At 38.0% G+C, this 13,583-nt stretch overlaps 1 protein-coding gene across 11 annotated transcripts in view; it reads right to left on the minus strand.

Moving 5' to 3' along the window:
* LOC120776863 (formin-binding protein 1-like) overlaps window positions 1-13,583 on the minus strand; it is a 164,210-nt gene that overhangs the window by 52,291 nt on the left and 98,336 nt on the right. The gene's annotated exons all lie outside the window — the stretch shown is intronic.

The following is a 13,583-nucleotide window of genomic DNA, read 5'->3' on the forward strand; positions in this document are numbered from 1 at the left end:
TCAACAAGCTGAAGGCTAAGCGTACGCGCGCCGCAAAGAAACCGAAAGTGGAGCATGTGAGCTCGCCTGCAGTTGCGTTTGTCAATGGAAAGCGCAGGTGGAGTAGAAGACCACAAAAACAAAAACACAAAAAACCATAATTTTTTCACTCGCAACAACAACAACAATGTGTGGTGTGGAAAAGAAATGCAAGAAAGTGTTTTGAATTTGGCACAGCAGCGAAGTTTGGCGCCGGCTTATGGGGCCCCACCGCACTCCGCGCGTCCTCACCCATACCAACACAACGAAGCGCATACAACAAAGCGGTTTTGGCGCTTACGAGCAAGTGTTTGTGTTATGTCATGCTGTGTGCGCTTTTGTTGTGGGTGTTTGGAGACATTATTCGAGAGATGAAAAGGGCACACAAAAGCGTTGTCCGCTTTGTACCGTTAACAATGGCAAGGCAAATGAAGAAATGGTGTCACCAAACCAAAACGCATTTTTTGCAAGCAATTTAAGTTTGGTTTTGGTTAAATTAATTTTTTTTTAACATTTTGCTAATTTCTGCTTTAATGTTTTATTTCTCTTTACTTCATCTTTTGTTTAACTTTTTCCAAATTTAAAGAACAAAGGTGAAATTCCACCTTCTTGCATGATCTAAGCTCCGAAATAAAACCGCTGAACTTACAAATTTAGATCGATAGCTAGAATAATTTTTAAAACTCGATAAATTCCCATATAATATCAAGTAGTTGCTTGGAAATCAAATTCTCTTAAGTGGAGATAATCACTTGTATTATTTTTTCGTTTTTTTTTTGCTTTGAAATTTTTTATTCCTGTGAAAGTACATTCGATGCCAATATGTATGGAACTCGATTTCTACTGCATGGCCACTACCGGCACGCTCGCAGAACCCATTTTCGACGGTTTTCAAACATAAATTGGTCGATTTTCAGGATGCAATGGTGACTCATGGAGTACGTGTAGATTGCTGCCTGACCAATAACGGATATTTTGCTTATTGACGAAGCCCTTCAGCCAGAAATTAGCCTCATCGCTGAAGATGATTTTTCGAAGAAAATCCGGATCATTAGTCATCATCATGGTTGCTCAGCCTCAGGCCAAGATCTTTTCGCAAAATTCACCACAACGATGACACAGAGATGCCCAACGCTTGAGAACGACGTGTGAGAGGCTGATTTGGGTTCTTCTCAATTCATGCGCTAGCGGCAGCAATATTCTCGATACTACGGGCGCTTCTTTGTCTCGCTGGCACGGGAACATTTTGTACTGTGCTTGGGATAAAATTTTTTTCAAATCTCAAATGTTGATCTGACAGGACGATTATGACGACCATAAACTGGACTCTACTTTATAAACTGGACGTAGTGCTCTTAAGTGCTCTAGTTGAGGCCACTGACTCCGAATTTCAGTAGTAAATTTTAATAATTTCTACTCGTAGTTAGATCATATATCTTCCCATATGAAATCGGTCTACTTTTGTAGCGTCCTATTGAAAACTCCGACATTTGGTTGTCAAATCTTTATTTTTTATTATATCCATACACTGACGTTGGGTGGGGTTATTAGATATTGACCTTGTCTCATAAGCATTTTAGCCTATACCTCCTAATCACTAGCCAAAATTATGCTCTACTTGATTACCACAACTTGTTTAATAATTGTCCTTAAATTTTCGATTGAATTCAGGTCCCGTGCCTGCGTTAGTCAGGACATTACGTCGATCCTTTCTGATGCAAACCACGCCTTAGCTAGTTTGATGGTATGTTTTATATGTATGGTTATAGACATTTCCCAGCTGGTAAGTGATAACACAACATCCTTCAACAGGTTTACATACCCTGTTCGATTCATGATGCTATATATCAAATATGTAGGACCAATACCACAGTACAAAAAGCAAGCCCATACCATGATACTCAGACACCATGTTTAAAAATATTTGGTAGTTTACCTGGTATGATATTATGAATTTGGTAGTGGACGGACATCATTAATGGACCCTGTTTCTCCAAAAAGGAGCAATTTAGCTTTCACAGGTTCACCACATTCCGCCTTTTCGCAAATGGCTGATTGAAGTGTGCTTTTACGAACTTTATTAGCCACATGTTTCTTTATCAAAAGAATTACTTACTTTGTTGCAAATAGCATTCTACGATTTGTAAGAGTAGTAAGCGTCAATACAATTTTTTTATCACTTTGGAGGATGGTTAGAACTTGATTTTTAAAAATCATATATTCTGTCTGTCCTATAATATTGATTATTTTACATTTTCCGCCTTGATTCTCTGCTGTATTATTATATTTTACAGCATTGTATATCATTGTGAAGCTGTATACCACTATAGATTCGATTCCCTGTAGGTTTTGTCTTGTTTCCTTAGCTTTGTTATGAACTTCTTTCTCTACCTAGTAAAAACGAAAGAGCCCTGGGATTTCAAACAAATTTCAACAGAAAATAAGTAAGTCAATTAAATATCTTTATTTATCACAACTATCTAATCATGATTTCATTCATAGATCCCTAACGACAAGCGCTACTATTTCAAAGAACAGCTTGGTTTTTCAGAAACTATAAGAATGTATCATTCAAAAGGCAGTGGAAGCAAATATTAGGTTGTCAAAAAAGTCTTGCGGTATTTTCGCTAGTTGGCGCTGAAAGCGCGTAGTTCTAGATTTATTCGTCGCATCGGGTCATGCTATACCTTTTTGGAAAGCTCATTTCACGCGCTAACACGTGTTTGATTGATTGTCGTTTCTTTTAAGTCGTTCGTGAGTTATAGCGTCGCAAACATGGAGCAAAATAAAGAGAAAATACGGCATATTTTACAGTATTACTGCTACAAAGGCAAAAATACATCTCAAGCCGCCAATAAAATTTGTGCAGTTTATGGACCCGATACAGTTTCCATTTCCACCGCACAACTATGGTTTCAACGTTTTTGTTCTGGTGTAGAGGTGGTCGAAGATGCGCCACGCTCCGAAAGGCCTGTCGTCGAAAATTGCGATAAAATCGCTGAATTGGTCGAAAGAGACCGGCATAGTAGTCATCAAACCGTTATAAACCATTTGAAGAAGACTAAGACTGTATGGGTGCCACACATTGATTCGTGACCTAAGGTATTTTCTTCCAAAATAACACTAACTTTGAGGTCAAAATACGTTAGGAAAAATCTTTATATATTAGAAGCTGTTGCACTACTATTTTCATGTACAGAACTGTATGTACATATCGTAACCTAAAATTTAAAATAACGTAACAACACTTTTCATAAGCTTACAGGCAAAGGAAAAACGATAAAATAGAAAGCACTCAAATTGAAAAAAAATTAGTTTTGGTTATAAAATGGTTATATATTGGTTATCATACACTCATATTGATACAAAATTTGAGTTTTGGTTATAAAATGGTTATATATTGGTTATTTTTTCTAACAGCGTTTTTCGATTTTTTTTTTGGTGATACATTGTTTTGTAGTTTAGGTGACGATGTATTTAAGAATTATTTTCTAAAAGTTTAATTTTATATGAGAAAAAGTTGCGGAATTATTAGCGTATTTGTAAGACTTTTTAAACTTAGTATAATCGATATAATTTTTATTTTTAAGCCACTCTAAAGTGTGGTTTTTACAAAAACTTTATTTTTGGGAAGCCGACATTTTGAACAAAAATAAAATTTTTACAAGATATAAAAACCTTTATATGTGACCTGGTCTACGGAAAGGGGGCTTGGGTGTCAAAAAATCAATTTTCACTTTTTAGTTGATTCGGATGGAAGATGAGATGTAACAGCTGTTTCCCAGAAAACTAGTTTTCGCACGTTAGCTCCCTTTTCGTAGACCAGGTCACATATGCATTTTGATCTATCTGTTTAGATGGCAGACATATGGTATAGTGGTCCGATCTGAATAATATATCGGATATTGTAGTGCTGCCTTAGATAATAATTTGTGCCTAATTTAGTAAAGATACTTTATAAAATAAAAAAGTTTTCTATGTAGGGGCTTGAGATGGATCGGTGAGTTTGTACGGCAGCTATATGCTATAAGAGTTCGATCTGAAATTTTTTTCGGACATTGTAGCGTTGCCATGGATAATAATCTACGCCAAATTTCGCGAAAACATCTTACCAAATAAAAAAAAATGTCCATACAAGGACTTAAGATCCATCAATCAGTTTGTAAGACAGCTATAACCATAGCGATCCGAGGGCGGTTTTAAGAAATGAGCAGCTTCTTGAGGAGAAAAGAGCATATGTAAAATTTCAGAGCGGTATCTCAAAAACTGCGAGACTAATTCGAGTAATACAGACAGACGGATCAAATCGTCACGCTCATATCCGACGTTTGCTACTGGATGTAACAAACTTCGTGGAAAACTAAATACATCCTATTCAGGGGTATAATAAAATGTATTTCCATAATCAATTGCAAAATATATTATACTGCACCCTGTATAGTGCTCACTCAATCACTCGCAGAGCTCAATCATATCCATGTGTAGTCGGTGGCATTTGCAGCTAATCGCTTACTCGTGCGTTTCTTAAAGAATTACACAACAATTGACGGCGGAACACCTAAATAATCAATCAGCAGCCCACATTTTATCCGCAAGTGGCATTTAACGCGCCAACTGCCAGCAAGTAACATATACACACTCACTCACTCACACAAGCACAAACACGGCTTTATGGCTTTCGCAAATCACTCACTATAGATACTTAGCGTACGTAATATGCGGTAAAACAATTGAATAACATGACGATTACATTTCCATACAATCAACCGCCCTCTGTGACCGCACCGCGCCCGCCGCGACCAGCCAGGCGACTACTGCCTGTTTAGCATATGCAGCGTTCAGCGTTCAAAATCTTGCCTCAACTCGGTTAAGCGTTACGACCCATATCATAACCGTTAACAGCAGACAAATGTGATACTGACAAATAAAACCGATCGATACAACAACAAAAACAACATGTACACGATTAAACAACTTTGGTGCGGGTTTGAGCGTGTGTTTGTGTGTGTATGAGAGTGTTTGGCGCAATTTGCCGAACCCCAAGCGACATGGCAGTTAACTGCAATTTTTGCGCCACATTTCCTCCCCCTCTGCCGCCCTGCCGCTCACTCTGCACTGTCAATTGATTGCTGTGCAACATATTTAACTACTTGCCCCATATCAGCGGCGCTACCATATTGCCCAGTTGCAAACGAGTAGGCAACGACACTGAGACACACACGCACACATACACGCGTAAAGGCACACATACTGGCGGTTATAAGTGCATTATCGTGCTCTTATACGGTTCAGCAGCTTGAAATTTGCATTTCTCACGTCACAGTTAAAGCGTTTTTCGCGTTGCAGTTGTTGTTATTGTTGGCTGATGTTGCTGTGGTTGGTTGTCAGTAATATTGCTGTCCCGATTGCCGTTGCTTTTCATGTTTTGCTGCTTGTTTTTGGTCGCTGCGTTCGATTTGTTGCATTTGCCACATTTGCTTTGCCATATTGCAACATCGCCACAAAAATTATCACCTTCCGACATGTTGCACGCAGTCCATTATGTGTGCTACGCTGCTGTTAATAGTGCAGTTGGTTTTTGTTGTTGTTGTTTTTATTGGTGTAGTTGCTGTTTTTGGGTTTGGCATACATTGTAGTTGTTGTTATTGTTATTGGTTTGGCATAAATTGTTGTTGTTGTTGTAAGTGGTTTGGTATTTGTTGTTGCTGTCTTTGGTGTCTCTTGCTGCTATGTTTGTTTTTTCTTGTTTTTGTTGTTTTTAATGTTTCTTGTTGTTGTTTTTGATGTTTCTTGTTGTTGTTTTTGATGTTTCTTGTTGTTGTTTTGGTTGGTTTCCTTGTTGTTGTTTTGCTTGGTTTTCTTGTTGTTGTGTTTTTGATTTTCTCTGTTGTTGTTGTTGCTATACTTTATATTTCTTTTTGTTGTTCTCTTTGGTCTTTCTTGTTGTTGTTGTTGCGTTTGGGTTTCTCTTGTTGTTGCTATATTTGATAATTGTTGTTATTGCCTTTGATATTTCTTGTTGTTGTTGTCTTTGATATTTCTTAGTGCTCGGTGTTGTTGTTGTTTTTCTTAGTGTTTCTTGTTGTTGTCTTTGGTTTAGTATTTATTGTTATTGCTGTTAATATTATTATGATTTTCTTGTTGTCTTTCCCGCACTTCGTTTTGTTTTTGCTTTTGATCGTGTGACACCATAACCAATATCCATCCAAGCTTACCACAAATTTCTTTCGGTTTACTGACGAAGTTGTTTGTGGCGCTGCTCAGCAGCTTTGTGGTTGTTACGGTTAAATAAAAAGCGTTGAACCACATTCTCATTTTTACAGCGCAAAAGTCGCTCTTTCGTTGCCTCGCTTCCCCTGGTTTGACTCATTCATAGTAATCGTATTAAAAAAGCATCGGGTAGAGGGGACTCTTTAGTATTACCACCGAACAGCATATTCGTTTTATTTTAAGCTTTGGTCGCCCATATTTATTATCAGCGTAATAATTTTATTCAGCGCTTTGGAGTCATTAATCTGCTACTCGCTGTCCCGCCTGCTCTCAGCGGTCCGAAGTGCTTCGCTGTTGCATAATCGAACTGAATTATATTTACTACGAGTTGCCACAAACTGCTTTTGTTATTTTTTCTGGTATTTGTGGTAGCTACGGTGGCTTTTCGAGATTTTTTGGAGTGATTAAATTTGAATTTATTTTATTTCTTCGCTACTTTCGTAATAAAACAATCATTCCAACTGAGATCAATGGACACTGTTGACTTAGTGTTGACGTGAGATATGCAAGACGATTTGCAAACGCTGATACCGAAATGCAAAGCTGTTATTCTATAATCCTTCCTTCTTTTTGTGTTATTTACAGTAACTTAAAATATTCTTCTCGACCTCGACTTTCAACGTGGATTAACTCAGCGACAGAGCATCGATGAAATTGATTAAATTTTTGGCGATGAAGTTGCATTAAAGACCAGTGTTTATCGATGGTATGATGAATCCAATCGAGGTCGTAGATCACTCCAAGACTAATTTCTCCAAGGGCCATCCAAAATCATTCATTGTTCCGGAAACTTTTGATACTGTGCGCAAACCGACACTTTGTTGATCGCTCAAAAAATGCTCGTGTCGATTGGTCGAGAGAAATGTTCAAAAATATGATAATGATGCTTCGAAATACGTCTATGGCAACATTACAGGTTATGAATCATTGATTTATACGTATGATCCCGAAAGTAAACAGCAGTCGAGTGAATGGGTGATTCAAAATGAGCCCAATCTAACAAGAGCTTTTCGCACAAGAACTTCTACCAATTGATTGCCTGTTTTTTGGGAAAAACTGGACATGTCGCAACAATACCACTAGAACAACGCAGAACAGTAATTCTGAGTGGTGCATAACCATTTGTTTGCCAGTTGTCATTCAAGTAAACAGGAAAACCAATCGCTGAAGGCGATGACGAACTGAAAACATTACTTAATAAAGGTTTTTTCGAACACAAGAAGAGCTTGCAGAACCTTTGGATTGAGTGACTTTCAGCCACTTCAATTCAAAGCAAGGAAAATTGGAAGCCATATGATTTGAAGTCAAGAGACATGAAAGACGTTTTTATATGTCAAAAACTCTGCTTGAACGCTACACACACAGTTGTATGTGCTACATATTGTGATTGGAAATGAAAAATGGATCCATTACCACCCGAAACCAAAAAAACCAATCAAATCAACGGCAAAGACGAATATCCATGACACCAACATAAAGCTCTGTATTTGGTGGGCCCTTTTGAAACTTGTATTAAGAGCTTCTAACACCGGGTGAAACCATTAAAGGGGAACGCTACCGACAACAAGTAATCAAATTGAAGCTAGCGATTGCCAAAAAACAGTGGAATGTGTGACTAGACACGAGGCAATGATTATACATCATGGCAACGCTCGACATCTTCAAGACTGCTTAAAAACTATTTGGAAAACAGCGGCTGGGAACCCACTCACCTCACCTACCTTATAGACCAAAACAGGCCCCAGCGGTTGATGAAGAACCACCACACTGAAACACGGTTTACATCGGAGAAGGGTTTCAACACAAGAAGTGATTCATTATTGTTTGGCAAGCCAGCCAACCAGCGTAGTACTTTTGGGATGGAATCCACAATTTACCAGAAAGCTGGGAAAATGTTATAGAAAGGATGAAAGCTCACCATGAAAGAGTATTTGGTATTGAAATGGAAATCGAGAGGATCTACAGACAATCCATCTATAAAGAAGCAAGCTGAGAACATTTATACAAAGATCATGTTCTAAACGAGGGTTAAATGTTAGATAAGATATGATAAGCTTTATGAAAACTGTAGGGCTGACCCAGTTGCGTTTTATGTAAGCCTCACGAAAAGATAACTCAAACTTTGATTAAGAGATTTCACAACTAAATCGATTGTGTACAAATAACTTTGAGTTATTCATAATTTACTTGCAAACAAAATCAGTGTAATCGAAACCTACAACAACAAACATACCAATACAAAAGTCATTATTTCACAACGCGTGTTATGTTGAGCAATTTCCCGCTGCAATTAACGGTAAAGGTAAAAACATATCAACAATTTTGAATGCAATGCAAGCAACGTGTTCGAGGCCCTTTGAATTAGGTATTCTCAGCACACAGTGGAACGTGGCGGCTTATCGCTCTGCGAGTCGCACCTTCACACGACGATTAAACACAAACATGCATACATGGATACATGCATCTAATGCTTATATGTTTAATGAATTCAAATGTAAATATTAGTGCTAGAATGCGCTGGGAAAATTGTTGCGATGGCGCTGGTGGCGTTACGTCAAACTTTCACTACAACCGCGGCGTTGTGAAGAAATTTTCATAAAGGCATAAACAAACAAACAATCATGGCTGGTAATGCCGAGGTTAAAAGCGCAGTGTAAACAAGTGGCGTGTGCGCAGGTCCAAATGCTAACATTAGCGTATGCGCAGGCGCGTCTGTTTTGTATGCGTGTGCGCGTTTTTATTCAGTTTTTGGCATTTATTTGTTCGTTATCGCCGTCAGAGGTGAAAACACTGCGACACCTGCTTGCTCAGCGCACAAAATGCCAAAAGAAAAATAACTTTGATAACAAATAAGAGTCGGTATGTATGTGTATATGTATGTAGTGGTTGTTGCTGGCGCTTAAAGTGTTTATTTGGCGTTTTAAATAACTAGTTCACAAAGGGCTTAAGTAAGCGGCAAATAAACATCATGAACAGGTAAGGAAGGGCTAAGTTCGGGTGTCACCGAACATTTTATACTCTCACATGATAAAGTGATAATCGAGATTTCATTATACGTCATTTACATATTTTTCAAATAACGTACTTGTGTAAAGACTTATTCCGCTATCATCATTGGTTCCTAATGTACTATATGTTATACAGAGAAGGCATCAGATGGAATTCAAAATAGCGTTATATTGGAAGAAGGCGTGGTTGTGAACTGATTTCACCCATATTTCGTACATGTCATCAGGGTGTTAAGAAAATAGTATATACCGAATTTCATTGAAATCGGTGCAGTAGTTCCTGAGATGTGGTTTTTGGTCCATAAGTGGGCGACGCCACGCCCATTTTCAATTTAAAAAAAAAACCTGGGTGCAGCTTCCTTCTGCCATTTCTTCCGTAAAATTTAGTGTTTCTGACGTTTTTTGTTAGTCGGTTAACGCACTTTTAGTGATTTTCAACATAACCTTTGTATGGGAGGTGGGCGTGGTTATTATCCGATTTCTTCCATTTTTGAACTGTATATGGAAATGCCTGAAGGAAACGATTCTATAGAGTTTGATTGACATAGCTATAGTATTTTCCGAGATATGTACAAAAAACTTAGTAGGGGGCGGGGTGATGCCCACTTTTCCAAAAAAATTGCTTCCAAATATGCCCCTCCCTTATGCGATCCTTTGTGCCGAATTTCACTTTAATATCTTTATTTATGGCGTAGTTATTACACTTTATAGGTTTTCGGTTTCCGCCATTTTGTGAGCGTGGCAGTGGGCCGATTTTGCCCATCTTCGAACTTAACCTTCTTATGGAGCCAAGGAATACGTGTACCAAGTTTCATCATGATATCTCAATTTTTACTCAAGTTACAGCTTGCACGGACAACTTATTCCGACAATTTTTAGAACCAAATTGTAACAGGTTGTTCATTAGAGACGCAACAAAAGTAGACCGATAGTAACAACATCCGACGCCATATTGTTCCCGCTCTTTAGACATTTCTCTTCATTAAGGTTTCCATTTCATCATGGAAAGATATACGATCCAACAACGAGTCGTAATTATTAGAATTTACTATCGAAATTCGGAGTTAGTGGCCTCATCTTTAAGAGCGCTACGTATAATTCTGATCGTCATAATCGTCCCATCTAATCTACAATTGAGCGTCTAGTGGAAAAATTTTAATCCACAGACAAAGTACAAAATCTTCCCGTGTCAGTGAGACAAAGAAGTGCCCGGAGTCGAGATTATTACTGCCGCTAGCCCATAAATTGAGGAAGATCCAAATCAGTTTCTCACACATCGTTCTCAAGCATTGGGCATCTCTGTGTCATCGTTGTGGCGAATTTTGCGAAATGGATCTTAGCGTACATCCTTACAAGATCAAATCGACGCAAGAACTGAAGCCGCTTGACCACCAGAATCGTCGTATGTTCGTGAACTGGGCTGAGCAACGACTTGAAAATGATCCGGATTTTCATCGAAAAATCACTTTCAGCTATGAGGCTCAATTCTGGCTGAATGCCTTCGTCAATAAGCAAAATACGCGTTATTGGTGAGGCAGCAATCCAGACATACTCCACGAGTCACCATTGCATCCCGAAAAAATTACGGTTTGGTGCGGCTTATGGCTCGGCTCGGCCGCACTTCTTCCGTGTTGATCAAGACCGGCACGTTACTGTGAATGGGAATATTTTTGACCCGAATTGGATGGTATGGACTTGGACAATAGTATGTGGTATCAACAGGACGGCGCCAGAAGCCACGCAGCGAATGTCACAATCGATTTACTGACAACCAAGTTTAGTGAACGTGTTATCTCACGAAATGGCCCAGTTAAATGACCGTCTCGGTCCTGCGTTTTGACGCCGTTGACTATTTCCTGTGAGGCTACGTCAAGTCTATGGTATATGCCAACAAGCCAGCGACGATTGATGAACTTCGTAAGAATATTGAATGTGAAATTGCAGCAGTATCGGCCAATTTATGCTTGAAACCCCGTGGTGGCCATGCAAAAGAAATCAAGCTTCATACATAATGGCATCGAATGTACTTTCACAGGCACAAAGAATTTCATTTTGTAGCGCTCTTATTGATAAATCCGTTATAATGATCAAAAAGACATTAACAAAGAGTATAATATGAACCGATTACTTTGCACAAACCATACAGTTCATATGAACACCGAAAACAGAACATCAAAAAGTCTACAAAATGAGTTTAGAGGTAGAAGGCAATGGCAAAATCTCTACAAATATCAAAAGAACCTGTTGAGCGAGCTCACATTTCATCAATTCTCTATATCGCAAGTCAATTCCATATAGTTCCGAAATCAAAATCGAAATTGGCCTCCAGATCTGGCTCAGTGTCTTTTGCCTGTTTCGTGGACATTAAGAGAATTGTCCCTGGAAGACAATTTACGGGCAATGAAGTGGGGTCGAGAAGTCAAGAGATCGCTATAATCGATATACCGATCTTTCTACATCGCTATTCGATAGAAAAGTTAACAATCATATGTTTCGACTTCTCCATTTCACTTAAGCTCACAAATACTAAAACGCTTTCAAATAATAAGCTTTAAAGCAGAGTTAAAAGATATAAAACAAAAAAAATATAAAACAAAAAAAATAAAAATAAAATAAAAAAAATAAAAATAAAATAAAAAAAAATACAAGACAAAGAAGAACAACGAAATTTTACGACTTCAGCTCCAAAAATATAAAGGAAAAGACTGCAATTAAAAAAAATTAAATTACAGACACCAAATACGAGTAATAAATCAGATTTATTGCAAAGCGTGCGACAGTTGAGCTTCAGTTTTAAATTTATGGATTCCGCTTAATTAAATATTCCGTGAAATATGGCAACGCAGGCACTATTATGACTTTATATACAGGCGAAATCAACACTTTAACGCTTGCAAGGCAGAGTTTTCAAAGTACAAATGTCTAACGAAATTGACGCGTCTGACAGTTAGTCAACAAACCTGTCAGTCAACCTAGCTGTCAGTGAAGTGCATTCACTCCTCGGTTCTTGTATCACTAGTTGATTAGTTGGCTACTTGATAGTTCGAACATAGAAATTATTACGAAGTCTGCTATAGACACCATCTGGCTGCCAACAACTACGCCCATTTGATTGGTGATTGCTTTTTGCCGAAGTGTAGAAAACAAGCGAGCCAGTGTAAAGTACTGCCGGCCGGTGGAAATAGGTGGAAGTATTGTAAATAATGTTTTCACAGTTTCGATGTAGTTTAATAGTGCAGCAAACATATTTAACCATTTTATGCGGTTGGAAAATGAGACATCGATTTTTGCTATATGTAGTACCTCTTACGCCTTTAGGTCCAAATGAGAAGCTGGCATTAACTTGGGAGCAAGTAAGAAAAGAGCTACTTCGGATAAAAAAATATGCCAATGGATAAATAATTTACACCATATATACCATAGTAGTATAGGTATTTGTTAGAACCTTTTTCAGCACTGTATGTATAGATCTTTTTTCTAAAAGAAATTGTCAGTCGTAGGATCCGCTATTTTAGCCAGTGATGAACAAGTGGAACTCTACTACATTTTTAAACAAACCAGTTCCAAAAGAACACTCGCTAAAGTAACAAAATGTTCGACAGAACAGAACAATTTTTCTGCTCTTCCTAGTTCAATGAGATTGGTAAAAACAAATGAGTCACTTTCAATAACACAGTCAAGAAGAGGAAAAATTTCGTTATCCAGGATATTTGAGCGAATTTTGATGTTTTGAAGTGTTCAAATTACAAGTTCATTCATAAAAGTATTCAACGTGCTCCTGTTTCAATTTTATATTTTAATCGACTATCGGCGTGTTAGTACTAAAATTTAATTTTTCCATTTAAAATAAGGATTCTGCGCACCTTTTTCGCGATTACAAACATCATGTGTAATCGCCACTCTCAATCTCAAGCCACATATCGAAAGAAGATTAAAGAAGTTCTTAATAAAGAGCAAACGTGGCGATATTCAGTCTACAAAATGTCTTGTTGTACCCAATAAAAAGTGAGTTCCAAAAGTGATCCCCATGTTCCCAGAAACAATGACGTCGCCACATTGCCAGAAACCTGAACAGTCTGCCAGAGGAAGTCAATAGGAGGGTGAAACATCTTCCAAAGTTATTTCCAGTTTAATGTGAGATCAACTTAGGACTGTTAAAGAAATGTACTATATCAAAGCACTGGACGCGAAAGAAGCTTGTTTTAACTATGATTGAAGAATGTTTTTAAAGCTTATTCTTCTTTTTTACTGGCGTATACAACGCTTGCGCCATTATAGCCGAGTTAA

Source organism: Bactrocera tryoni, chromosome 5, assembly GCF_016617805.1.
Source record: "Bactrocera tryoni isolate S06 chromosome 5, CSIRO_BtryS06_freeze2, whole genome shotgun sequence".
NCBI lineage: Eukaryota > Metazoa > Arthropoda > Insecta > Diptera > Tephritidae > Bactrocera > Bactrocera tryoni.